The sequence below is a fragment of the Tyto alba genome, unplaced genomic scaffold, assembly GCF_018691265.1.
Source record: "Tyto alba isolate M040663 unplaced genomic scaffold, T.alba_DEE_v4.0 Super-Scaffold_16, whole genome shotgun sequence".
Taxonomy (NCBI): domain Eukaryota; kingdom Metazoa; phylum Chordata; class Aves; order Strigiformes; family Tytonidae; genus Tyto; species Tyto alba.
In genome coordinates, this window is record NW_024881278.1 from 25,492,895 (window position 1) to 25,518,083 (window position 25,189).

At 43.9% G+C, this 25,189-nt stretch overlaps 1 long non-coding RNA gene across 1 annotated transcript; it reads right to left on the reverse strand.

The window, feature by feature from the left end:
- Positions 1-16,381: 16,381 nt before the first annotated feature.
- LOC122153185 lies at positions 16,382-19,194 on the reverse strand. Its single transcript, XR_006165043.1, has 2 exons — positions 18,676-19,194; positions 16,382-17,171 (listed from the first exon to the last, which is right to left on the reverse strand). It is a non-coding gene; the product is annotated as an uncharacterized LOC122153185 (long non-coding RNA).
- Positions 19,195-25,189: the final 5,995 nt, after the last annotated feature.

A 25,189-nucleotide genomic window follows, 5' to 3' on the forward strand; every position in this document is an offset into this window, starting at 1 on the left:
TCTGACAGAGCAATAATGGGAACTGACTGTAATTCCTCGTCGCAATGGCCCAGTATAGCTCAACCAACTCAGACTTTTTAATGTGATAATTTCTCTCTCTGGTATGTAATTTAATATATTTGTCAATGTTTGTGCCCTATGCTTTTTTTTTTTTTTTTTTTTTTTTTTTTCCCCCCATGCAGAAATATATTCTTATAAAAGTCCAGTTTTAGGACTGGGGCAACAAATTAGAAAAGCAATTTGAGTTACAAGGTTAGATGAGCTGTATATGCCAGCAATTTTCACAATTACTGTATGTGGTATATTTAATATTGTGTAAATTCAATTTATTCTATTATTTTAATAATACTTTAATGGATTGTGTGGACTGATGTATACAGACTCCTGTGCAATGGTATAAAACACTATAGCTGCCTCCAAATTTTGCTATGTGATTTCTGTGTAGATTATAGTAATAATTTGAACAACCTAATTAGAAATTAATTGCAAATTTTATAAGTGAATTTCTGAGGTAAGAAGAAAGAAGTTCTCTACTTACAGTGAGTTCTAAAACAGCTTTTAACTAACTGCTACATACAGAAGGAAAATAGCTCATGGCTGATTTTGCATAATGTGTCTAATTTTTTCCAGCTTTGTCAGTAATAGAGAACCTGCCACCCTGAGAAAGGCCTTCATCCCCAGTTCCAACTTTATGGGGATAAAATCGGGGTGTAAATCAATATTTAGCCACCCAGATGTACTTGGAAAGTCCGTTCATCCCTCAGCAATGAAAAACTGCCATGTGCAAAATTTTAAAGTGCTAGATGAGACATCCCTATTTCTGGTATCTTGAGAGCATCTATTGATCAAACAACACAGAATGCTGAGACCTGGGATGACTGCTCATCCAGCTACCCTCGTCTCACCTGCATGGCAGCAGCGGTTAGGAATAAAAGGAGGTTTGTTGACTGTGTTGGATATAAGACACTGCTCCTAATATAAACACGGATGTAGAACAGCTGCACTTTTTCCTTGGGTGTTGAAAGCCTTGCCCTGCCCTCGTGCCTGATCCGTGAAGCACTCCCACCTGGACGGCACAGTGTCTGTAAATCACTGGGATGGCACTTCCTCTCCTATGGAATAGGACATGGGATTCCTCCCACTGCTTTGGTTTCTGTAGGAAGTGCACAGATGGGAGCACTACATGGACTGAGTCCCAGGTAGCAGGGACTCCATCAGACGCTTTCAGAATATTATGTTTCATACCTGTGTCAGTGCTGAAGGTGATGAAGGCACATCCAAATGAGCGTTTAAGGAACTTGGATATGGATAGCAAGGCAGCTCTAGCAGTGTTGGTGCTTAACACGTCCGACAGGCCCACTCAAGAAGCCATTCAGGTCTGCAGTTAGCCGATACAGAGCTCTGTTGTGAGGTTTACACGGCTCTCCTACTCGAGGCTAGATGTTGTAAAGCTGATTCGGGTGATCCAAAGCTGAGTCTTTAACCACATTGTGACCATTCACTAAAATGAAACAAGATGGTAGAGTCCAACAAAGTAGAAAGTTGCATTTGCATCAAACTGAGTGAGACTGGAAGAAGATGCATAGGCTCTAAACTAGGATTAAAAGTAGAAAGCCAGTGGCACTCACAATCTTTTATTTGTTTGTTTGTGTTCTTTTAAAGAGATAAACAACTGCTTCCATTTTATGAGGATTACTGATGGAACGTTGTCCATAAACGTGCAGTATATTCTGGTCTCCTATGAGGACAACATAGCTCTTGGTCATTGTTTCTCCAGCATATTATTCTGGAAGGTGAGAAAGTTGCCTGGACAGAGGCAGTAGGAGATCCCCTTTCCAAACCATGTTCTTGAAGTACAGGAATAGATGGCCTTCAACACTAATTATGAGCAAGATCTTGCCTCTTCTGTGTTTAATTTTCTAAAATACCTTAGTAGGAGGGAAAGCATAAAACCCACATTTGCTCCAAGATAACAGAAATCCCACAGTCATCGTCTGTAGCACAGTCCTGTTTTCCAGGCACTGGAAATAATAACGTAACACTTACAAGAGGTAGCATAAAGTCCAGGAAATTGCAGAATGTATTCCAATGTCTTCAGATTCTGCAAAGGCTTCATTTTCTTTCCTTTGACAAGCTGAAAGAGAAAGAAAGTCTCCAAGAGTCACCTGCACTTCCACACATGGGCCAGAAGCCTTCATCCGTGAGAACCACCACGTGCTTACAGCAGCTTACAGCTGCACCACATGAGTCACAAGCCGTTTGAATTGCGTGCTGCATGGCTGCAGACACAGGAGCAAACCTCAGTCTCGAACAGAGAGTCTCTTTGGTTTGATGAATACAACTGAGAAAGTACTTGCAAACACGCAGTGTCTAGGATTTTGCCATTTTCAGTGGGAAAACGCATACAAAATATGCTTATTCACCAACCAGACTATGCCATTGTTATGGGTCGGATTCAGTTTGCCCAAAGCTGAGTCCACAAAATATGGAGTGAAGGAGGAGTATACTGGAATTAATAAACTTGACAAAATGCATCCAAGCAACTGTTTAAACTTCCCCTCATGTGGAGATTTAGGAAGACAGTGGTCAAGGAAGAACTTGGTAATTCTCCATTTTGAAGGGAAGAGATGGCTAGAGGAAAAATATGCTTTTCCATGTCTGAAGGCAGTTAGTTTTGGTGGCTTTCTACATGGAAGGTTTTAATCCTAACATATTTTTTCTTTATTAGCAAACAAAAATAACAGAATAATAGCTTACTCCTGTTAAAAATTACCGGGGGAGGCAAAGCAGTGCTTATACTGGAGTTACTGCTGCAACCTTAATTAGGGCATAGTGCCAAATACCTATGTGATTAAAAACAACTCAATGTAATGATGCTTTCCCATTACCTTTTTTGGGGGGGAATGAAATGTCACAAAACATTTTGCATACTTCCTATTGGGGACCAGGTCATACAGGACTGATTTACAACAGGAGGCAAAAGAAGTTTGTTTCAAATCCGTGCAGGTAGACAGACAGCTGCTAGAACTGAAGGTTAAAACGTTTTAATTTTCTAATGACAGCAAAGGATGAAGCACTTATTGACTATAAAATTTCAAATATAATTTAGAATCTGACTGGAGTAAACCTAGTAGATCTACTTCCCTTTTTCACCCAAATAGACATTGTTTCACCTAAACTGAAACTGCTCTGGAAATTCAAACTGTGCCGTTTAGTTTTGTGCTCCAAGCTTCTGCACATTTAAAGTGATTTTTGTCCACATACTGACAGTTGAAGAACCCCACCTCTGTTGAAGTCGGTAGGCGTTTCACAGGCTTTCTTTCAGCAGATCACATCCTGAGCATCTTATTCAGTTTTTCCTCTATCTGTACTCAGTCAAGCTTTCAAAGGAGTTTATCCACATAAGGGCTGACTAAATACTGAGCAAACAGTTCAGAATTTGGCTTTCTCTTATAAATAATGATTCAAAGGTTTGATTTAGCTACAGATGAGCCTGAGCCACAAAAATTGCATCTGGCTCCTAACTGTGTCAACTCCCATGGCAGAGATTTTTTTTTTTCCCAGCCAAAGCTTGGCCTGAAAGTTCATGCAGAAAGACAAACTGTGAATCAGAAGCGTGTATGAGTGCTCCGGGTGAAGTGCGTACCAAGATAGCCTGCAGCCACATGCCAGCTTGCCATTGACCTTTTATCTGCATAAATAGTCGTGACCTTTGGGCTGCTCAAATTAGTGCTAGCTGCTCGAGCAATCAAGTATCACAACCCTGTTCTGCTCAGGCTGCATCTCTTCACCTCTAACTGCCTGTGCCATCTCCTTCACTGGGTGATGGAGGCAGGTGGGGGCACAGGGCAGCTTTCTTACATCTGTGGACATCCTCTGCCTCGGAGGAAATCCACCACTGGCTGGGTCAGACAATACTAAAGCCTCACTACATTGACTGAGCAACACAGAGAAGAGCGAGTGAAGGAGCTGACAATCCGCCTTTAGATTAACACTTTTCTATAGGGCACAAAAAACCTTCACCCTCGCTCTTGCTTTAATTTATTATCCCCTCTCATCATCTTTCATTATGTTTAAATTAAGTCCTAAATGAGTCTTAAAATCCAAATAAATAAATCGTTACCAAAATAGTTATTCTTTTGCTAAGCCGCAAAGTGAGTTGTTTTGCTTAAAAACTGTATTAGATGTCTAAGCCACAGATCACTCTTTCAAATATAATCTACTTTTTATTCAGTGGACTGTATGCTGTTTAGGGTTTAATGCCCATTATTTTCTCAGTAGACCAGAGCTAGCATGTTCTCTCATGTAAATAAACATTTAGTCCTATTTCAAAATGCATCATTTGTGTGCCTGAAACCACAGCAGTTTTAGTTATTTTTGGAAATAGGTATTTGCACAGTTTTACAAGCACATTTTTTCCAATTGTTTAGAAGAGATCCTTTGGTTGCTTAAATGACAATATTGACTAGGCCTGGGAAAAAAAAAAAAAAAAAAAAAAAAGGCACATGATACTTTTAAGGATATAAAGCAGGAAAAAATACAAACATTTTCAAGGTTCTCCAACATGACGACTGCACAGACACATTTCAAAGGGAAGTTACTATCCCTGAAATTTATTCCAAGGCTCTTATTTTCTGATTTCCTTTAAGCAGAGCTTTTTTTCTCTTTGGTTGTTTCAGTCATGGGATAGCAGATACCAAGTGTATTTTTCAACCTGATGTATGCTGTCTGCATGATGCTTTAAAAATTCAGTTGGCTCCTATTATACATTCTGGAGACATTTTTAATTGCACCAAGGAAGACTGTCAGGCAGGCAGTGAGATAGCTAATCGCTAATCCCCATGTTTTTAAAACTAAATTTGAGGGTGCCATCCCACAAGTGAGAGTGGGAGCTGCATGCTGAAGCACACACCTGCCACCTTAGACATGTTGGAAGGGAACTAATTGTTCTGCTGCCACAGGTCCTTCAGCTCCACACTGGTGTCTAACCCACCGTGGTTGGGGTGAGCTGAATTTCACCTCACGTTTCAGGACTCTCTTCTAGCTGGAAGGGCTGCAGTGCTACCTGTGTGGTCATTGGTCGGCCACCCAAAAAGCAAGTGTCCTGCCTCTCTCCCAAGAGGATGGTTTGGACAAGGGTCACAAGCTCAGAGAATGAGTTGAGAGGGTGCAAGAGCTGCAGATGTGTCTTTACGCCGTACGACTGGAGTGGGTACAAGAGAGGATAAGGGCTTCGTGTTCCTATTTCAGTGAGCAGTTGCACAGAAACAAGACCCTATGACTCTCAAAGTCTGTTTGCCAAATTACGGCATCTCCCTCTTTAGTTGTACCTAAGAAAGGGTGTTTATGTTTCCCCAGAGAAGCAAATGAAGGGAGGGCTGGTCTGCAGCCTTCTCTCCTGCAGCCACTGAGCCCCTTACACACAAGCTGAGTTACAGCTGTAGAGAGGAAAAAATGTGGGCTACCCTTGCTGAAACATTGGCAGCACATCAGTGTTTACAACTGGAATTCTTGCTGCCTGCTTTTACCAATGACAACTTAGGACAGGAATAGGAAACTTCACATGATGATGAGGTCAACTTTTTTTTGCTTGTCCAGTGCCCCCAGACGAGCACAAAGCTGCTGAAGTTAAGATTTATGATTGCTTGCAAAAAATTGAGCTTGAGCCACAGTTTTTAGCTGGTGCTTTTGTGTTATCTTTTATAGCACTTCCAACAGCATACTCATTTGAAACTCTTAAAAGCAATTTGGTTTCCTTTCGTTCATTCCTCATTTCAGCTCTCCCGCCTCAATTATCTGTGGCTGTACCAGGAGCAATTTTAACTTGACCCGTTCTCAAGTAAATGAGAAGGCAACGCATGTGTTTGCAAAGCGTGTTTAACTTGTGTCTTTCTTCCATGATTAACATTAAATCTATTGAGCTACATAAATAAGTAATTTGCTTACAAACCTGTCAAACCAATAGTAATTTCTCCCCCTCACAGTTGACAGCTCTGAAGTATCCCTTCTAACAGTTTAATTTCCTATTGTGTACCTGGAGATAAAACCAGTCAGCTAGACAACTTTCACATGTGGAAGAGGCAGGGCTGCTCAGCTGTTGTTATCCTCTGCCCCCATCTCACTACATACAATGTACATAAATGTGCATAAAAATGTAGAGTGGGAATAAAATAACCACTTTTCATGTCACTTCTGCTGTGGTGGTTTGTGCATGTGAAGTAGACTCCTGCTTGGCCTTCTGGTTTGGATAACAGCCCTGTAAAATAATTTCTACCAAGAGACTAGCGATCTGTTTCTGTTCTCATGCAAATTAAATTAGTGGAATTATATAAGCACAAAATCAGGGGCAAATGAGAGGGAACTCTTGTTTGCTCTTTTGTGCTTTTATGGATTTGGGCTCCTTAAACACGAATAAGGTGATGCTCGTGTAAGAGCTGGAAAGGATGTCATCAGGCACCTAGCCACAGCACTGAAGACTTGCAAGCCACGTGATGCATACAGATAGCTGGGTGTCAAAGAGTGGTTTGAGACAAAATAAACTCCCCAAACTGGGAAGCCCCTTAGAGCTAAGCAAAAGGAAACACTAAGTGGCAGGAGGGTCTAGATAGAATCCCCTTCCTTCTCTACCTTGTCCAGGTGCCTAAATCAAAGCTGTAGGGGAGGATCTCCTTATAGCCAGGGATCCTTTCCTAAAAATAATTGTGTAGGACCTCTCTTTGGAAGCAATGGTGGGAATGTTTTCCCTCAAAACCCACCCCAGCACTGTTTCAGGGTGTGTGCTGAGCTGATGCTGGGCTAAAGCTCTTTATCCGTGGGAATTCTCCTCCCTCCATCATTAGCTGCATATGTAAAACCCTGCATAAGCCATTGTAGTCTCTGAGATCTGGGGGTGGAGAGAGGAATGGAAGAAATCTTGTAGCAGAATATATTTAGCTTCCATCTCTTCCAGGATGCTCCTTCACACCTCTCAGTTAAGTGCATCCAGCCCTTTACCGAGCCGTGGAAATGAAGCAGAACCAGCAGAGCTTTCTGCCTCGATGAAAGGGCCTGGATTTATACTTCAATAAAGGAGCCTCAGTACTGAAAACATAAAAGGGACCCCCCCCAAGTTATGTGACAAAAGACATTTTAAACACAATCCACAGGAGAGAAGCTAAGTTAGTTCCTAATACTATTCAGCTATACTGAAAGGAAAGTAAAATTTTATGGCTGTGCAGAAATCGGAAATGGGATCAAGATGGCTAAAAGGGCAGAAATCACATTTACTAAGCTGCCTTTTGCCTGCAATGTTTGGTCTTTACTGTTTTTCACTTAACAAGACTGCAGAACTTATTACTTGTCTTAAGGAGTGCTACTGTACGCAGGGAGTAATCAGCTTGTGGTTATCTGCTGTGACCAAAATGCTGACATTTTGAAATGGACGTTATTCATTGCAACTGCTTTGACTGAGGCCATTTCATATGGAAACAATTAGGAGGCAGAAAGCATATAATAACAAAGGAATGAGAAGAAAGATCAGGAAATACAAGCAGATTGGATCATTCTCTAAAAATGGATACAGTATTTACTGTTAGCGATGATAATAAATCTAAGGCTTGAATTACCACAGCAGAGCAGACATGACTCTAAATTGTAGATTTTCTTATGCAGTCTAAGAGGAAACAGTTCAGATTAATGATGAATGTAAAAGTTAGGTCTAGGATAGAACAAAATGTAACTTATTTCATATGTGTGCAGAATGGAGGGAGTCTGAAAATGCATTTAAAAAGTAATCACAATGGGAAATTACAGAAAAATAAAGAGCAAATATGAAATAAAAACAATATAGTTTGTGTGCATTTCCTTAAAAGCAAGGGGAAAATGTAAACATACGTTGAAGAGCACTCACAGAGATTTATACATCTTCTTGTCACCAATCTAAATGTGACCGGAAACAAAAAAAAAGGCTAAAGAACAAAAATCCATCTTTAAGAGGTGTGCACCCTTACAGGCAGGAAATACCCCAGAGGAGGGGTTTTTCCCCCCAATACTATCAGAGAATGAGCGAGGTAATTACTGGAAAGCCTATATTCTAATAAAGAATTCTGAAACACCATTTAATACTTCTGTCTGGTTGAGTAATTAAATGAACAAAATATCAGCACTAAGTGATACTAGATGGACGAGACACTGTCAGTCATACACAGCTGGGAGCCAAGATGTCCATGTCCCTCAGTTTCTAAGATATTTGCAGGAAAGTTTAGAAATCACTTTCAGTAGCCACCAACACTACATCTCCTAGTGCCGTAACTGCCACACCTCAGTGCTGTATGCACACTCACACGTAGAATTTCAGCATATTCCAAAACTTGAGCGAATTTAACTTAAACTTGCACTGTTAGGCAATAGCAAACTTCCATCTAACTCCTCCCTCTTGACCACTGGCTAGGAGACTAATTTCTATTGCTGTTGAAATCAATTTGAGTTTTATGACTGAGCTCACTGGAGCCAGGATTTGGCTTAATGTCTTGATGTAAGCAGCTAATGGTTCTTCAGACAGTAGCTCAGAGCAGGCATAAGTCAGAGCAGAAATATTTAATGCCTTGTGACTGGGTGAACATCCCATTCATGCTATCAGCTTACCTGGAAAAGGGTATATCAGGTGTTGATGCCTTCGTTCCTGTTCAAACACCCTGCTTTCCCCCCTTAAATAACAGTAACACCTAAGTGGAAGGTGTCTTACTTCTTCAGGAAGCTGAGATCTGTGCAAACAAAAGTGGCCAACATACATCAAGCAGAGGGATGGTGAAGGGTGCACCTGAACCTGTGAGCAGGGCACTACAGACTGGGCATAGTGCCTGTGCTGTCATCCTCCATCATCCTGCCCTCCCTCCGCTCGCCCCACACCCCCACGACCCTCACAACGTGCGATATTCCGCAGCTGCGCTTGTCTGAAGCTAGCAGAGCTGGCGATTTCCAGTCCCTTCCCAACTTTGGGAAATGCTTTTGCCTAGGCAGTAGCGAAGCAGAGCACGGCAGGAGGTGGGCGGCTGGGAGAAGGGGTAGCTCCACGCGGGATGAGAGCTTCATCCATCTACCGCAGAAAGCAGTGGTTGCAGAACGAGTAATCCTGGGAGCCACTGGCATTTTAGAAAGAGCTACATATTTGACATAGTTTCTCCAGAAGACCCCTTTAAATAGTAAAACTTTCACACATTTGTATTCAGAGCTCTTACAATTTTATTTTTAAAGGGACCGTAGGTGTTCACAAACAGTGGGTGTGAGACTGACAGCACTAGACCAGAGCTCTCCATTTGCAGAATAACTGCTGCATTGACTACTATACTGCAAAATTCTGTAATGAAAATATCAAGGATTGAGAGGGTCTTCCCGTCCCTGTGCTTATTTTGCCTTTGTCTTTGCAGCTAAAGCTGCTCCAAGGGGAATCAGCAGCTAAGATGGCCCATGAATGTTTGTGTGCATGCACGTGTGTGTTCAAACACTTGCTAGAGCAGACACAAGGTTATCAAGCATTCCAGACAGTAATTACTTTTAAGGTTTAGCAATGCACTTGAATTTTGCACTCTGTTGCCACAAAAGTAGCATTTTGTGTAACGTCATGAGTTTTCTGACACACCCTTAAGCAACATGTTTGGGTTTATTTTTTATTTGCTGACTTTTTGTTCTTAAAAATAAACAGCTTAGACTTGTACCCAAATTTGGAAATATCAGAGGCTCTTACCAGGTTTCCAAGGTCTGGGAAGACACCTGAAATCATGCATACTGATCTCTTAAAGAAAACACCCTGAAATACGCTGTTTTCCATAGCTGGGGTAGCTTATGCCTCTAAGCATCATTTAATAGGTGATTCTGTAAACAAGAATGATCACGCTGGGCTTCTGACCCTTTCTCCCACTCCAGCCCACTCAGAAAAACCTTCTGAAGAAAACTCTGCGGCAGAATCCCTCTGAACATTTAAAAACCCTTACCTGTTCCTTGAGCCATCTATTGTGCACATGGTAAGGTCAGGAGTGGTGCTGATACAGTGTAAAAGCTTTCCCTTTCTTGAGGCATGTCAGGTATATTACTAAATTAAGTGAGTTCCTACATTTTCCTCCAAGACTGTAGGCATGCAATTTCCTTCCAGCTCTTTCTCTGAATCTTCCAGTCCTCATATGTTAATGTGCTTTGGCTTTTGGTTCAAGTTATTAGGAAGAATTTTTCTTTAGCCTGTATTTTATTTCTTTGCTTCCTTTGAATAATTTAGGATCAAGTTATAATTTTCTCTCACTGGCTCTAGTCTTGTGCAGAGAAGAGCAAAATTCTTCTCATTTTTGTCATTACCCCTCCCCCCCCCCCCCCCCTTGGAGTGGTTTTGTTCATGTACTATGCTTGTATGCTCAGCCCTCTGCCAACCTTCTTAAGAGTTGTTTTTTTCCTTGCACATTCAATAGACAAAATCAGAGGTGGATCAAAGCATTGTGCCAGTTCTGGATGCTAGAGAAAATGTAGGCAGGAGCTGCCTGACAACAGGGTCCCTCTGAAGGTGGCATCTGCCCGCCAGTTTAGAGGGGGCTGTGGTCAGGCAACAACTGGAAGAGACCGGTGCCTTGGTCCTGCCTTGTCACGGTCCACCCGGGAAATCTGATTTCCAAAGTTTGCCTGCTTTCATAGTGCTAGAAATTTCTGTTATACAGACAGAAATTCTGTTATAAAAGAAGTATAAATGCTGCTATGCAAACAAATCAGGCCTGAGGCTCCAAACTAACTGTGAGCCCAAAGACTAGATTCGGGATGATCTGAAGTCTACCCTTGCATAGAAACTGTACGCAAAACAGCTATGCAGCCTCTTGCTGCGAGGTCATCTAAGGCTCCTTGTGCATTCTCCTGATTTTATAGTGACATCTTTTGTGATGAGTTTCAGCCCTGCCTTCCTTCTGTTCATTTTTTAAAAGTACTTTTGCAGTAGTCAGTTCTCTGAAGCACCATTTTCTTTCATTTGAACTGACTGAGAATCTGGGTTAAAGTGACTGGTGTGACAACAAAGGAGTGATTGTCATCAGATCCAGAGGATTTGATATGCTTTTGGTTATAAAATGTACTCGGACAGCCCAAGTTTTGTGCCAGATTAATACTTGATGTCATTGGACTTGACTGGCTGTAACCGAAAGAGCTGGGCCCATTTTTGGAAGAACGGCCACCTCCCTTTCAGGGGGAAGTTAGGGCTCATAGAAGCTGACAGCCCGACAGCCCAGTCTTCCTTTTACCCAATAAGCACCCGTCAGCGGGAGCAATGACAGTGCATGTTTCCCCATATTTAATCACTGTTAGGTCAAATTCTCCTTGCAAGCCCTAGGTTTTGTGCATACTTTCTATTATCAGCATCAACTTTCCTTCTTCCAACAGTTTCGAGGGTATCAGTGCATGGCTCCTCTTGACAGTAGCTACTCCTTCTCTCTCCCCAGCCATCCCCACCTCTTGTAGTGCCTGTGGTAGCAGCAGTAGCTCACTTTCTCTAGGCGAGACAAAGGCAGCTGTACGGACCTGCCTCAGACCCCTCCACTCATCCAGTAGTGGCAGGCACTATCTAGTCACGGTCACAGTCAGTGACAGTGACCCACGCACCAGGTAGAGGGAAGCTGGAAGGCTGCGTGTCCAGTTGGCGAAACGGCCCAAAACCAGGTTCCACGGAGAGGATCCCATGTCAGGATCTGCTCCCAGCATCAGCCTTTCAACATTCTGGGTTCTGGAGGATTCTGGCTCAACGCCTTGCAGTACTGTGCTGGGCACCACACAGTCCTGGGGAAGCGCAGGGAGAGCCACGCTGGAGGACAGCATCTTTCCCAAGTAACATTCATGCATTTTCTACCATTATTTGTTAAGAGTCATTAAAGAACACCTGGGATCCGGATGTTTAATTCTGACCCTAACTATGTATGTGTGAGAACCCCCTTACATAGTCCATGCAGCTATATAGTAGCCCAGTATACTCAGAAATTCTGAACGCTCTCACATAGGGAGAAGACAACTTTGGGCTGCATCATCAACAGTGTCCTAAATGGCCCCGTGTTGTCTGCCTGCTGATATTTTTGTCTTAACTTATCCAAAATATCTCTAGGCTAATGAGGACCATGTGCCAGTGACACTTCATTTAAAAAGGAAAAAAAAAAAAAGGAAGTTGGTGTTGTGGCATGTAGATATTAAAAAAATAAATCAAATAAAACTTGGCATTGTAAATGGAAATCAATGGACTGCAAAATTGTATTTGTTCTAGATGGGTAGAGTACTTGCCGAGTTTCAAGCTGTTTGTCCCTTTCCAAGGAGAGACAAGGTCTGCTCCATTTGTACTGTAATTGCAAGGCTGTTGTGAAATAAGACTTGGGCCCTTCCACCTTCAAAACAGTTTATATATATAAGAAAAAATTAATCTCACAACAACCCACGAGACACAAATCCTAGCCCTCATTTACAGAGAGGATGAAGGGAAACTGGATGGTTTCTTTAAAGCCATGAAGCAAGTATGTTAGAGGTAAAACTTTTGACTCTTGGTCTTATACTGAGAAATTCTGACTACGTCCCTCTTAAAATTCTTTCAGTATCTCCAAACTGCAGTCAGCATAGTATGCGAATAATAATAATTAATGATAAAGCACTGTAGTGGATAGCAAGTATACAGTTGCCCCCTAATTCCACGTGACACCTGGCTAGCTGTAACTTTCAGCTCAGGAGAAAGAATAACACAAATATATATATATATATATATATATATATATATATATAAAACACACCTGAAGACGTCACAGGGGACAGTGTTGTTTCTCATCTGTACTACACCCAACTTTGCTGCTTTCCTGCAAATCTCGATCTTTTTATAAATCTTAAGAAAATGATATATGACCTAAAACTCTGTTCAACTGAAATATTTACATATTACCATAACAGGAATATTTTAATGTGTTCCACATGAACAGCCCATTATTACCAAGATATCTACAATATCTGCTTTTTGTCTTCTTCCCTACTCTGTAATGTTGAAAATTATGATTATTCATATTTGACATAGAAACAAACAGCATTTCTTACATGTTACCATTGACTCTCAGAGCATATAACTACCATATAAAAGCTAAATTGTGCTAAGGATTTTTATCATGCTGAATTGCATTGGTCAAAAACCTCCAGAACTCTTTTCCCAGGATTTTCACATGTACAGTCCCTGAGAACTGAAGCTTTCATTTCATTTTCCAAAGACAAAGGGATTTTAAACTTGTCACCTTGAGGATAGGAAGGCAATGACATGTAGCTTGCAAGGCTGAAGAGGGTTGTTTTCAGGCTGGAGAAGGTACAACTGGATGGGAAGTTGGGGAACCAGAATAAGACCTGCCAACTCTGACAACAGGATAAGGTGAAAGCTAAAAAGAGGAGACAGGTAAAATGAACACATTCTTGAGAGTCCAAACAGGTGATGCTTGAGGTTAGAACAAGGCAGTAAAAGATTATTAGGACAAAATACAAAGAATCTGGAATTCGTGACTTTTAACTGTGACCTTCCAGTGCTCTGTCTGCAGGAGGAACCTGTTCCAGACACCAGGACTGTCCTACCAGAGAGTTGTGTCTTCTATAATAATTCTCCAAAAATTTTAACCGTATGGAGTATGCTATGCAAAGCAGTTATCAAAAAATAGATACCAGTTCTGTCCTTGATATTAAATAGGATCATTTGGATTACTGCAATCAAATATTTAAAAAAAGCATTCATTACGAATGTGAATTTACATCCCCTCGATTGTAGAAATGATCAGAAGGATATCTGATTTAAAATTAGCATTCTTTAAGTAAGGCTTAAAAATTGAATTGATTGGAGAATAATGGCTTATCCAACTCTTTGCTGCCTTCAACTCTTGCATGTACCTATTACCAACATCTTTAAAATAGGAAGTAACTTTTTCTTAAGAAATATATAGACCATTATTTTCAGCCCATATCAGTTAGACAGCCCTGATCAGTTTGGGGCAAGAGTTATTTTGGGTTGGTTCCACTGAGATGAGAATGGTGATGGAGCCAGGTAATTCCTTATGTCAGTGCTCTTGATTAACACTGAATGCAGGAAGCCCTTTGTCCTTGAACTATTAAAACGAAAGCCAAACAAGAAGCTACGAGTTCTGTTTGCAATTTCAAGTGTCTTTTGCTTGAAAGCATTGTGCCCAAAATCCCTCCTTCGGCTTTTGTTTGGAGTCATGCTCTGGGGCCTCCTCCAGCTACACCTGAGCCTTCTTGGTGCTCTGTCCCATTTCTGTCTCTCTTTTATCCCCCAAGGAAATTGCTGCCTTCAAGTTGATCTCTACTTTAATGAGTAGATCAGCCCTTAGGCAAAGCACCCTGCTGCTCCGTTCAGATTCCTCAAGAGCCTTATGGGGAGCCTGCCCAGCTCCAATTGTTTCAGTTATCTGTAAGTGGAAGAATGGTTAATTATTCTCTTCTCACCTGAATGGTTGGCATCCATCAGGAACATCAGCCCAAGCCTGCAGGATATACTGAATCCTTTCTGAAACGCCCTAAACTCAGTCAGCATTGTTGTAAATGCTCTCCTACCACAACTGCTGCTTCCTGAGACTGTAGTCAAAGAGCTGGGGCTCCAGTGTCATCCAGCCCAGCACCAGGGGCTCCCCATGCTTTGTACGCCCCGCTGTCATTTCCAGACACTGCTTTTCTGAACAAGAGGTGTTAGGCTACGGGGAACCATTTGGGGCTTGACTCTGCCGCTCCTGCTATTACCTTGACTTTGAGCTAGTATTATCTGTGATGACTTTTTGTCTGTCTACAACTTCCTGACATGCATAACTAGACACTGCAGTGGAAATGCTGTTAAATAGGAACCTGCCTAAGACTTCCTGTGTTCCATCATGCCCAGGTGCCAACTGCCGTGATCTTGGACACTCCTCAACACTGCCACCCTTGCACCCCGCTGTCCAGGCTGGAGACAAATCTTTCAACTGCCCTATGGACAAAAAGGGAATATCTTTTCTTCTTCAGAGGCTACATAGAGGGAAATTTGTGTTATTATGGTAAAGGAAAAGTCTATCTGCAATGAATAGACAAGCTCTAGCTGTCAGCATAAAACATTTATAGAGTATATGCTGAAGGAAAGGCAGATTATTTCTTGGGGATTATAGTCCTTCTTTTCATCCTTTTTGGTTCAGTCGTTTCTTACTCCATTTCTTGTCTGTCAGCAACCTAGTTCCCCTTATATTTCAGAAGAAATGTGCTGAATGGCAGATCACAGGCCAATCACTCAGCTGATGCTAACTGACATCCATACTTTAAGCTAAACCAAGTGATCTTTGGCCCTAACAGAAGCAAAAGTCAACCATATGTACACAATACATACACACAGAGGGAGCAGCAAAAAAACAACAAACCAAAACAACAACAAAAAAAAAAACAACAAAACCAAACCCAGGCCACACTACTCCAAAGATTATAAGCAACTAAGCAGAACAAAGGTCTATTCCAAAATCCTAAAAATCGGTGTAAGGGTTTTTTTATGGCTGATAACATACCGTGCCCCACTGTTAAACTGAGGGTTTTTTATAGCTGAACAAAGCCTAACGATCAGCTTTTACGTAGCACATCTCATAAAAAAAATGAGAAAGTGCTCTACCAGGAAGGTCAATATTGTTATCTCCGTTTCTTGGAAAGGCAAGCTGAGCAGCAGAGGGTAGAGGTAAGGTGCCTAAGGTGCCTTAATTAGAGGGGTGTAGGAGTGCAGAAGACGACTTCCCCGGTCCAGAACTCAGTAGCAAGGATAAAAAGGCCAACCTTTCTTTACTCGGGCGGTTACACACGCACAACCCTGTTTATAGTAGGAACGTTTCCTGACCACCGCGAACACTAACTCAGCTCCACCAACCGCGCTGAGCGTGCCTGCGGCAGCCAGGACCGCGTCCACGCTGGGGGAACGGGCAGAGGAACAGGTTCCTGCACTGTCAGCTGGAGTATGAAATTACAGCACTTCAGCTGCTTCGCAGGAGCGGCCGCACGCGCGCCCGGCCGCCGCCGCGGAGGCAAGGCTGCGCGCCCTTCCACGGCGTGGTGTCAACCGGGCGCTGGGGAGGGGACAGGTCGGGGAGGAAGCTGGGGCTGGGCTGGTGTTTACTGAATCTATCACTGCTCAGCTGTCCCAGCCGGTGCGTCCTTACCATGCTGCTGAAGCTCCAGTGTCCAGCCGGGAGCTGGCGCACTGCAGCCTAAGGCTGACCCGGCACGGCGTCTGCAGCTGTAACGGGGTCAGCCCCTCTGCAGAGCAGCCCCAAGGAAAGATCCCGTCTCCTGACCCCAAGGGACTGCTCATCGACCCGAAGTCCCGCTCCTAACTGCTCTGGGAAGCAAGTAAATGACGCAGTAACATTTATTGTTTGATTTAATGTGAAATGTACAGAGCAATTAAACCCAGGGCAATAAACAGTGGGGATTACGAAAGGGGGCATAACCACACACACACACATGTGCAGTGAGTAGCAGGTTCCTTTTCTTGGTCCTAGTCTGATCCTTGGTCTGTGAGGAATGGATCATCCATCTGGGAGAAGCCTTGGCTGCGTGTGCCACTGGCCTGGCCTGCTGGCCCTGGTTTCCCACGTGCTGCCGGCGAGCGGAGAGTGACCCTCTTCCCACAGAGTTAAGGGTTCTCCACTGGGGAGAGAGGGCAGGATCGCTCTCTCTGTCCTTCTACATGTGCAGGAAAAAAACCAAACCACCTCTCCAGATTACTCATTAACACAAATTGCCTTCTGTTCTTATCTCACTCTGCTGGTACGTTGCACTAACAGCCTTTCAGGAAGACTCTGAGAACCCTGTGAAGGTCCTCCATGTGACTTCAGACTCGGTGGGGACCTGCCAGTGGCCATCCCTTTACTTGAGCAAGCAGCCTCAGCAAGGAAAGCTATGGTGCAAGGCTCACCTCTTCAGTAAGGCTGCTCCATTTGCCTCCTGAATGAGTCACAAACTGTGGTTTCCACATTTAAATCCCAGCAACATCCTCTGCAGCCAGCTACCCTGTTGGTCGGTCTGCTTCTCAGCTCAATGTAGGAAAAATCTAGGAGCAGTTAGTCTCCCAATAATGATGTATATAGCAGACTGTGCATCTATGTGTTGTCATGGAGACGCATCTGAAGGTTTTGCCAGTTGGGTTTCTTCTGCATCACACATTTGTACAGAAATTAGGTTTTGACAAAAATACAGTATCCAAAGTTTTCCAGAGCATAAGTGGAACATAGATCTGTGTCAGAGCAGATCAGGTCACCTTATTCATGGTAACTTGCATGGGCCTTAATTTTTTATTTTCCACCTAAATTGCTCCTGATTCCTTACCCGCATAACATCACCAAGTTCAGGGAATTAAGCTAGTTGAAAATAATTGAGGGGGAAAAGAAACAGGCCATATGTTTTAAAAGCAATGATTAAAAAATGCAAGATGACAGAATATAATAGACTTCTGCAAATACAGTGGGACTGAAATAACCAGTTGGGGAGTTGCCCTTAACTGTTAAACTGAGACATCTGAAACCTCCATAGTTTTCCACCTTTACTTGATGTTTTTAAGGTAAGCAATTTTACTGCTTGTGTCTATCTTATTATTTATTTTCTATTAATATTATCACAAATTTAATACAAGGTATTTTAGTTAAACAGGGACTTTTTAAATATATATTTTAAAAGCAGAAAGAATTAATCAATTTCTAAATCTCAACTTGTCAATAAAAGACAAATCATGTGGCCAATGGAAATCATATTCCAAATAGCACAGTAAACACCTGCCATCGAACAGGCCAAGGACTGATCAACTAATTATGTAATCAGAAGCAAACCTGAGAAGACACCACCAGTTTACAACCTGCAGACCATCTTCAATCTGAGCATTTTTTAAAAAATATCATCTTAGTCTTTCTACATAACATCCTTACAGTATAGCCTTTTCTATCTATCCACGCAGTTAAACCTCTCACCTATCCAACCTCTCCTCTAATTGTGCTAGATGAATTTTTTTAATTGCACTTGGAATTGACAGTCAGCTGTTGGCCTCCTCCTGAAGCTATTTAGATTTGAGATGACTCTAGAGAACCTGCTGAATTTCCATACCACTGTTAGTGCAGATCCACTGACTGAGAAAAGCTCCCTTGTGTCTGTTGACATGAATAATCTCCAACATTTTTAATATAGGCTGCCTTTGCCAGTTGGCTGACACTTGTGCTATGCCATGAATAAATGCTATTTGATGACAGTTGAGAAACGGACGTGAGACACTTGCTGCTATATTTCCTCTGCTCTAAGGGAGCTAGTCCCTATTGTTTGTCATGGGCCGGAATGTAAAGATGTTAAAGGCAACCTGAACACAGCCAGTGATGACGTGGTGGTGCAAGGCAATACAGAGAAGTGAGACCCCAAACCTCTTCTAATAGCCTGCTTTGTATTTATCTTCCTTGAAAAGCTGTGCTGCCTACAGGAAGTTTAAGTTGCTATAAATTTAAGTGCATTAAAATGCATTTTTATGCATTTACCTAGCTAGAATGTCCAAAGTATGCCTTCACATCAACATAGAAAAGATTCCTCTTACTGCCCAGCTAGAGAAAGTTTAGTTTTCATGATGAAAGATTTAATTTACAGTTTTAATTCAGAGATTAATAATGAATGGTTACTTACCAGTGACTGCTGTTCTTCAAAAGACCCTTGTGTGTTTGTACCCGTGAGGTGTGCACTATAGGAGAACCATGAATTCCTGGTGTGAAGAACATGCACTCTAGGAAAACCACATGGGACAACAGCTCAGGTGACTCTGCATAAGTGCGTGTGGGGTGTTAGTGCTAGCAAGGAAGAAAAATATAGGGATTCAAGGTAGAAGAGGGAAAATATTTGGCTAACAGAAAATGGAAGATGGATTGAGGTGTCAGAGGAGCATGAAGAAAAAAGCAAAATTGAACCATCCAAGAACAAGATAAAAGGAGCAGAAAGGAGGGATGACTGGGGGAGTACAGGCAGGAGGAGGAGTGGGAGGAACGAGATCAAAGGCAAACTAAACATTACGCAGGGCCTTGAAGGGGAAGATAGGGGGATTTAATTGGAGGCTGAAAGAGACATGAAATCAGTGGGATTTGAGGGAGGTGGGCTGGTGCGTCACAGCTGTGGGATTTTTAGAAGGAGACTTCTGAGCAAACTGGGGCCAAGAAGGACAGGCTGCTGCAGCACAAATATCTACTGCATGCATAAGAGTCTTTTTAAGATGGACAGTAAAGGAAAGGTAGTTTTTAAAGAAGATTTAATACAGCCTAATACTTTAGGAGTCAAAGCTTACAGATAACCCATTAAAGTCTTTTGTTACCAAAAAAACCCCAACAAACACGATGACAGGTAGATAGAGCACGTGGTATACTCAGCAGGCAAAAGTGCTTAAAATATATCCGGTGGCCTGCTAAAAAATCAACAAGAAAATGGCTGTAATTCTCAAACAGAGCAGTCACTTGATTCCAGCTCAAGCTGAAACTCACCCTGGGTTTTGCACTTACTGATAAGTAATAATAAACAGAATTACAGGTTAGTCAAAGTTTTCTTTCCCACTAAGTCCTTACCAGAGTTTTCTCTGAAAACCCGACCCAGCTGAGAGAGGCACTGCCCTCTCCCCTGTTGTCAGATCAGAGCTGGAGCTGACAAAATGCACCTGCCATAGCGACTCACCAGTAACGACCCTGCACCTTCAAGATAAAGTTTCAAGCACCTGATATTAGCATGACGCAGATGAGCTCTGCTGTCTCTGCCTACAGGCCTGGACTTTTGCAGAGTGTTGGGTTGTCACGGGGAACCTTGGACCTTTGCAGTGGTGGTGCTGCTGCCTGGGGCTTCACACGAAGAGAGATGAGGTGATGCTTCATAGCTGTCACTGGGAAAGTTAGGCCTGTGCTCTCCAGCAAATAGCTGAGACAAGAATCTGCATGAAACCAGCTGAAGCAGCATGAGAAAAATCAGAAGAGAGAGAGAATTATTTTACCCCAAGAAGAGGGGAAAAAATGGTGTGCATACATAGACAGTGTCCTGGTGGTTACAAGGTGAGACATGGTGACGCAATGATGGCGTAATTTCCAGAATATCTGTTGAGCAGAGGATGCTTTAGAAAGCTCTGTTAGCCAGATCAGCTTTTGGGGTGTGTGACTAACAGCAATAGGCCATAATGATTACTTTAAAAACATCACTTCAAGCACAGTTTTCTCCTGATTATCACGAGAGCACATTTCTGGCACAAAGTGCCTCTGTACAGTATATCTTGGTAGTATCTGAAGCTAGCATTCAGCTCTAGGCAAAGATGTTAAAAGCAGTATACCGTTTTGCTCTTGCAAGGGAGAATCTTACAATTAGGCCATCTGCTACCTTCCACACCAGCAACAGCTCAGCCTCATATTTGCTCATAGAACCAGGGCTGGCAACTAAATAGCAGCCCTTCCCCCCCCCCCCCTTCCTCTCAACATGAACATCTATACCCTTTGCCTGCTGTACCACAGCTCCTCTTCTGCAGCACCCACCAGAGATTTCCTTCTTCACCTGAAAATGGACAAGCTGCTGTGTCCCCGTGCCATGCATGTCCCTGTGATGGATCTCTGCCCTCTCCTTTTGCCCCAGCTTCAGCTCCCTTGAGCCGCTGCTGCCACGGCCCTAGGTGGGGAGGTCTGATACTGGTATTGCAGAGGGTGGAGCTGCAGCTCCCTGCATCATGTCAAGCAGTCACTGTCAGAACAGAGCCTCCTCAGCACCTGGTGTGCCTGCTCTCATGTAGCTTGAGCCTCCTTGGGGCAAATCTTCTGTTTCAAAGTAGACTGAGAAAATGGCTGATAGGCCACCCTGATTTCAGCCTTCCTGCAGACAGCAAGAGAGGGTCCCATAATACTGTGTCTCTACAAGTAACTGCACCCTGGTGTAGAGACACCCACCCTACTTCGCAATGCAGCGGCCAGCTGTGGTGGTGTGGAGCTCAGCACAGCTGGGCACCTTTGCACTTCCATCAAACCCAGCTTCTCCCACAGCCTCAGCAGCCCAAATCCACGTTCCTGCAGGACACCACAGGCCCCTGGGCAGAGACTCCACTAGCTCCTTCTCCCATGTGCTCACTGCACAGCACTGGCACCATGGCATGCTGACCACAGCTCCTCTGTGCTTGCATGTAGTCTTCCCCTTCCATTCCCAGACTGTGCCCTTGCCCTTGCTGCACTCATCAGGCATCCTCCTGTCCTCCACCTCTCTGCAGAAGACAGCTGTCTTCAGTAGGCTGCTGGCGGGTAGTATGCTTGACTCATAATGGTTTTCTTTCTTTTAAGAAAGATGGATATCTCTGAAGTTGGTAATTTTTATGTCTCTCAAATTCATAATCCTGTGATCGCTGCGATATTCGGCATCTGAGTTACTACAGCACAGTGGCTGGATGCAGCGGCATGCTCGGAGGCTGAGTGCCAGGCTGGGAGCAGATAAACACACTGCACTCGCTTTATAAGAACAGAGCAACTCCGTGCTCTCAGATACAACGTTTCGCCTTCTTTCAGCACATCCAACACATTAGCATGTTTTCAGCAGGAACTGAAGACCCAAACGCAAGAAGGCAGATCTTGGGCTTAGCTTCACAATTACTTCTCCTCTGACAGTTTTGCAGAAAGCTAAATATTCATGCACTCCTATTAGCATGTGTTTCTTTAAGAGGGCTTGTTCTCTTAGTGCTAATCCAGACTGAATTGCCGAGCGCAGGAGCACAATGGCATTTTGCTTACAGTGCTGGATGAATTCACCCGCGGGGCAGCACCTTAGTGCAGGGACCCCTGCATCACCCAGACAATGACACGGGGCTCGCTCGGCTCATTTCAGTGAGCCGTGTTTTCCCTTGGTGGGCTCTCCAGCTCGGACAGACATTTGAAATGGGAGGTGGTCTGGCTCGATGGAGATGATGTTTGTCATGGGGAAGAGGATGCGTTCGTGCTGCCAGGCAACCGGCTCTGCAGCGCCCGTGCCAATGGCTGCAAACACCTCTGCAGAGGCAGGTCTAGAGGAGCAGCGGCCAACCCGGGGCTGCTCGCTGCTGGGGGGCCCCCATCACCCCATGGAGCCCGGGGGGCGGCACAGCTGCTCCCACAGGGGCCCCCGCGGAGGCAAAGTGGGGAGATGGGGCTGTGGCCCCTCCCCTGCCTGCCTGGGGGTCCCCGTCCGGGGGCCGGGCAGGGCTCTCGGGGAGCCCAGTGCCGCCTGCACTGATGGAGATTTTCCACCGTTCTTCCAGCTGCGTTTTGGGTCGGTGCTGCTCAGGGGCTGTGAGGAGTATGCCCTTGCGGTGCAGGCCCAGATGAGGGGCTGCTGTTTGCATGGCAGTGCTGCAGGAGGGTCTGCGCAGAGCCCCCCGCCCTCCCTCAGCACACATCCTCAGGCCCATGGGGGCATTTCACCCCTTCTGCAGTGAGTTGTGCCAGCCCTGACCGCTCACCCCTCTCCATCCTGTTGGCAGGGCCTCACTGTGGGGCTGGCACAACCCAGGCACTCCTTTGCTCGCCCAATTTTCACCCTGTATTTGCACCCCAAGGAAGCAAGCCCCTTCTCATCCTCTCTGCTACACCTTCAGCCACCCCTGGCAGGGGTGAAGGGAGTGGGAAAGAGGAGGGACCCAGACCAGTGTTGGCACCGACATGGGGAGGAGGTGCAGTTGCTGTTTTGGCTGATGGGCTCGGGAGGGAAATCTACTCTGCTCCTAGTCTGGGTCATGAATTTCTTTCCCCAAGCCCTGCTGAAATTTGCCACACATAGCTTGTCAACTGAGGATACAATAGATTTTATTCATGGCAGATATGCATACACACATATATATATGCATGAAAAACTCATTCAGTAGGATTAGGCAAAATTACCCTAGGGTGTGCAAAACAGCAGTGCCATCCGCTGCAAGTATGCCCTTTGCTTATTCATGTTGATAAACAACTTTGATTTCTTCCAGTCTCTCACTCCAGGAATATACTTGCAAAGACAGTGTGGAGGCCTTTGTATTAAGCATTTCAAGAAGTCTTCATGTAGTGATAGTTAGGCCCCTGTGATCTTCTATTTCATGGGGAAATTTTTATTCAGATTTTAATTTAGTTTTTATTTTACAGTTTAGGGGCAGTTACCTGGAATACCAAGGAGCACATCTTGTTCCGTCCTGCTTTGTCCATGGACAGGATTTGGCCATAAGTCCAGTGGGAGAGACGTAACTTATTTGGAGATGTGCAGATGACATGTACTCTTGCCACTTCGCACAGCTCAAACCCTAGAAATACCAATGTGAGGTGAGAGCAGGTGAAGAGAAAGGCAAGACTAGATAATTTATTGCAGCTCCCCTCCTATGGTAGCAACAGATAAATCTCCACGGATGAAATGTTTGCAGAAGAAGTTGGAAGCTGGGGGATAGGAGCCATGTCCCTTCTGGATCCCAGGAGCAATTTCCTTGCAGCACGGGGGCTGGACACCGGGCGCAGCGGGCAGAAGTGCAACAGCGGTAGTGAAGTGCAGTCCAGAAACAGCGTTTGTTCCTGAAGCTCCCTCCCAGTTTCCCCAAATTTCATCACTTCTGCTTGTGGCGAGGCAGGTGGCAGGGCTTCCCAATGCAGATGCCTGTAGGAGGCAGAGCACTGCCTCCTCCAGCGCCTGTGGGTGCAGGAGACCGAGCCTCCACCGGACGGATCAGCCCCGACCAGGAGGCAGACTGGCACAGTCGTGCACAACGCTGCCTGATGATTCACTCCAACCAGCTTCGCATTCCCTTGGGAACACAGAAGGGAGGCAGGGAACAAATCAGCACCCTGCAAACCTGGTTTCCCCGTACCTAAGTTTACCCTTTTAGTGAGCCTCTGCCCTTTACTTAAAGAGAGTACGGAAAACCTGTGAGAATAAACACCATTAAGGATTATTGTTAGGAGGTATGAAGCAAGGATTTAGACTACTGCCCCGAACTCTCCTCAGTCCTAATAAGAGGTAAGGGGTGAGCTTCAGGGTTGTCATGCCACCTGGGCAAGCTGTGGCAATGCAAAGGGCTACCAGTAGGCCACTGGGCTGGCCTGGAAATAGCTTTTTTAACAGAGTAAAAATACCTGACTTTGACAGACAGCATGCTGGTTTGTGTATGTGTAATTTGCCGTGATCATGCTATAAATCAAGATGATACTGCTAAAATTATGTATGACCTCATTTGATAGATTATCTAATAAGGAATTTGCTAATGCAGTTTATCACTTAAAAAGCCATACGACTGCTAAGGATGAGTACTTTGCTGCAGCACATTTAAACCTAATTGTCAGAGGAGAAAAGCAAGTGGATTTCAGAGGTGAGTTAGAAGAGCATCCTTATGAGGATGATGTCTTCACTAAATCAGTGGTGCAATGCAGCAAGCAGGGTGGAAAGGAGTCTCCTCTGGATAAAGGTACAGTAAGCTGCTAGACAAGGCTGCACTGTGTGAGAATACTGCACGGACTCACTGACCAGGAGAACCTTCATAAGTGTAAATAGCTGCATCCTAACGGGCATGCTTGATTTTATTGTTTGATCTATTGTTGTCTTTTTATTGTTATGACATTTAAGTTCTGTTTCAATGTCTTGCAAGCAGATCTAAAATCCCTGATATATGGAAAGAAACTACCAGACTACACCTCTAGCTCTAACTTGCTATTCTGGTTATGATGCTTGTCAGAATGAAAAGAGTAATTGTTTTGCTGCTATATGTTACCATCAAATATTTTTGTTCTTCCAGTCCTGTGACTCATTTAAAAAGACTGAACATCACTTCCATGTACACAAACAGAACTGTAAAGCAGCTCAAGCCAATGAAACAAAGCTTGTTTTGCAGGTCTGCTAACCATATATGCTGTTCCAATCCCAAATTTATGATTAATATAAATGCCATTTTCTTTACCGATGATTTTATAAAGCTCATTCTGGGGTCTGAATGCCCATATACATTCCCTGGATGTATGATACTGTTCAAAGCCTCCGAGATAAACATTAAACCTTCTCACAACTCTGTGTGTGTGTGTAGGGAGGGGGAGGTGTTAGAGAAGTGATGATTTTGAACTCCATTTTAGGTTTGGGCAAAATGAGGTGGAAACATGAAAGAGCTTACAAAAGGCCACACAGAGAATATTTATCAGAGCCAAGGCTAAAGCTCTGACTT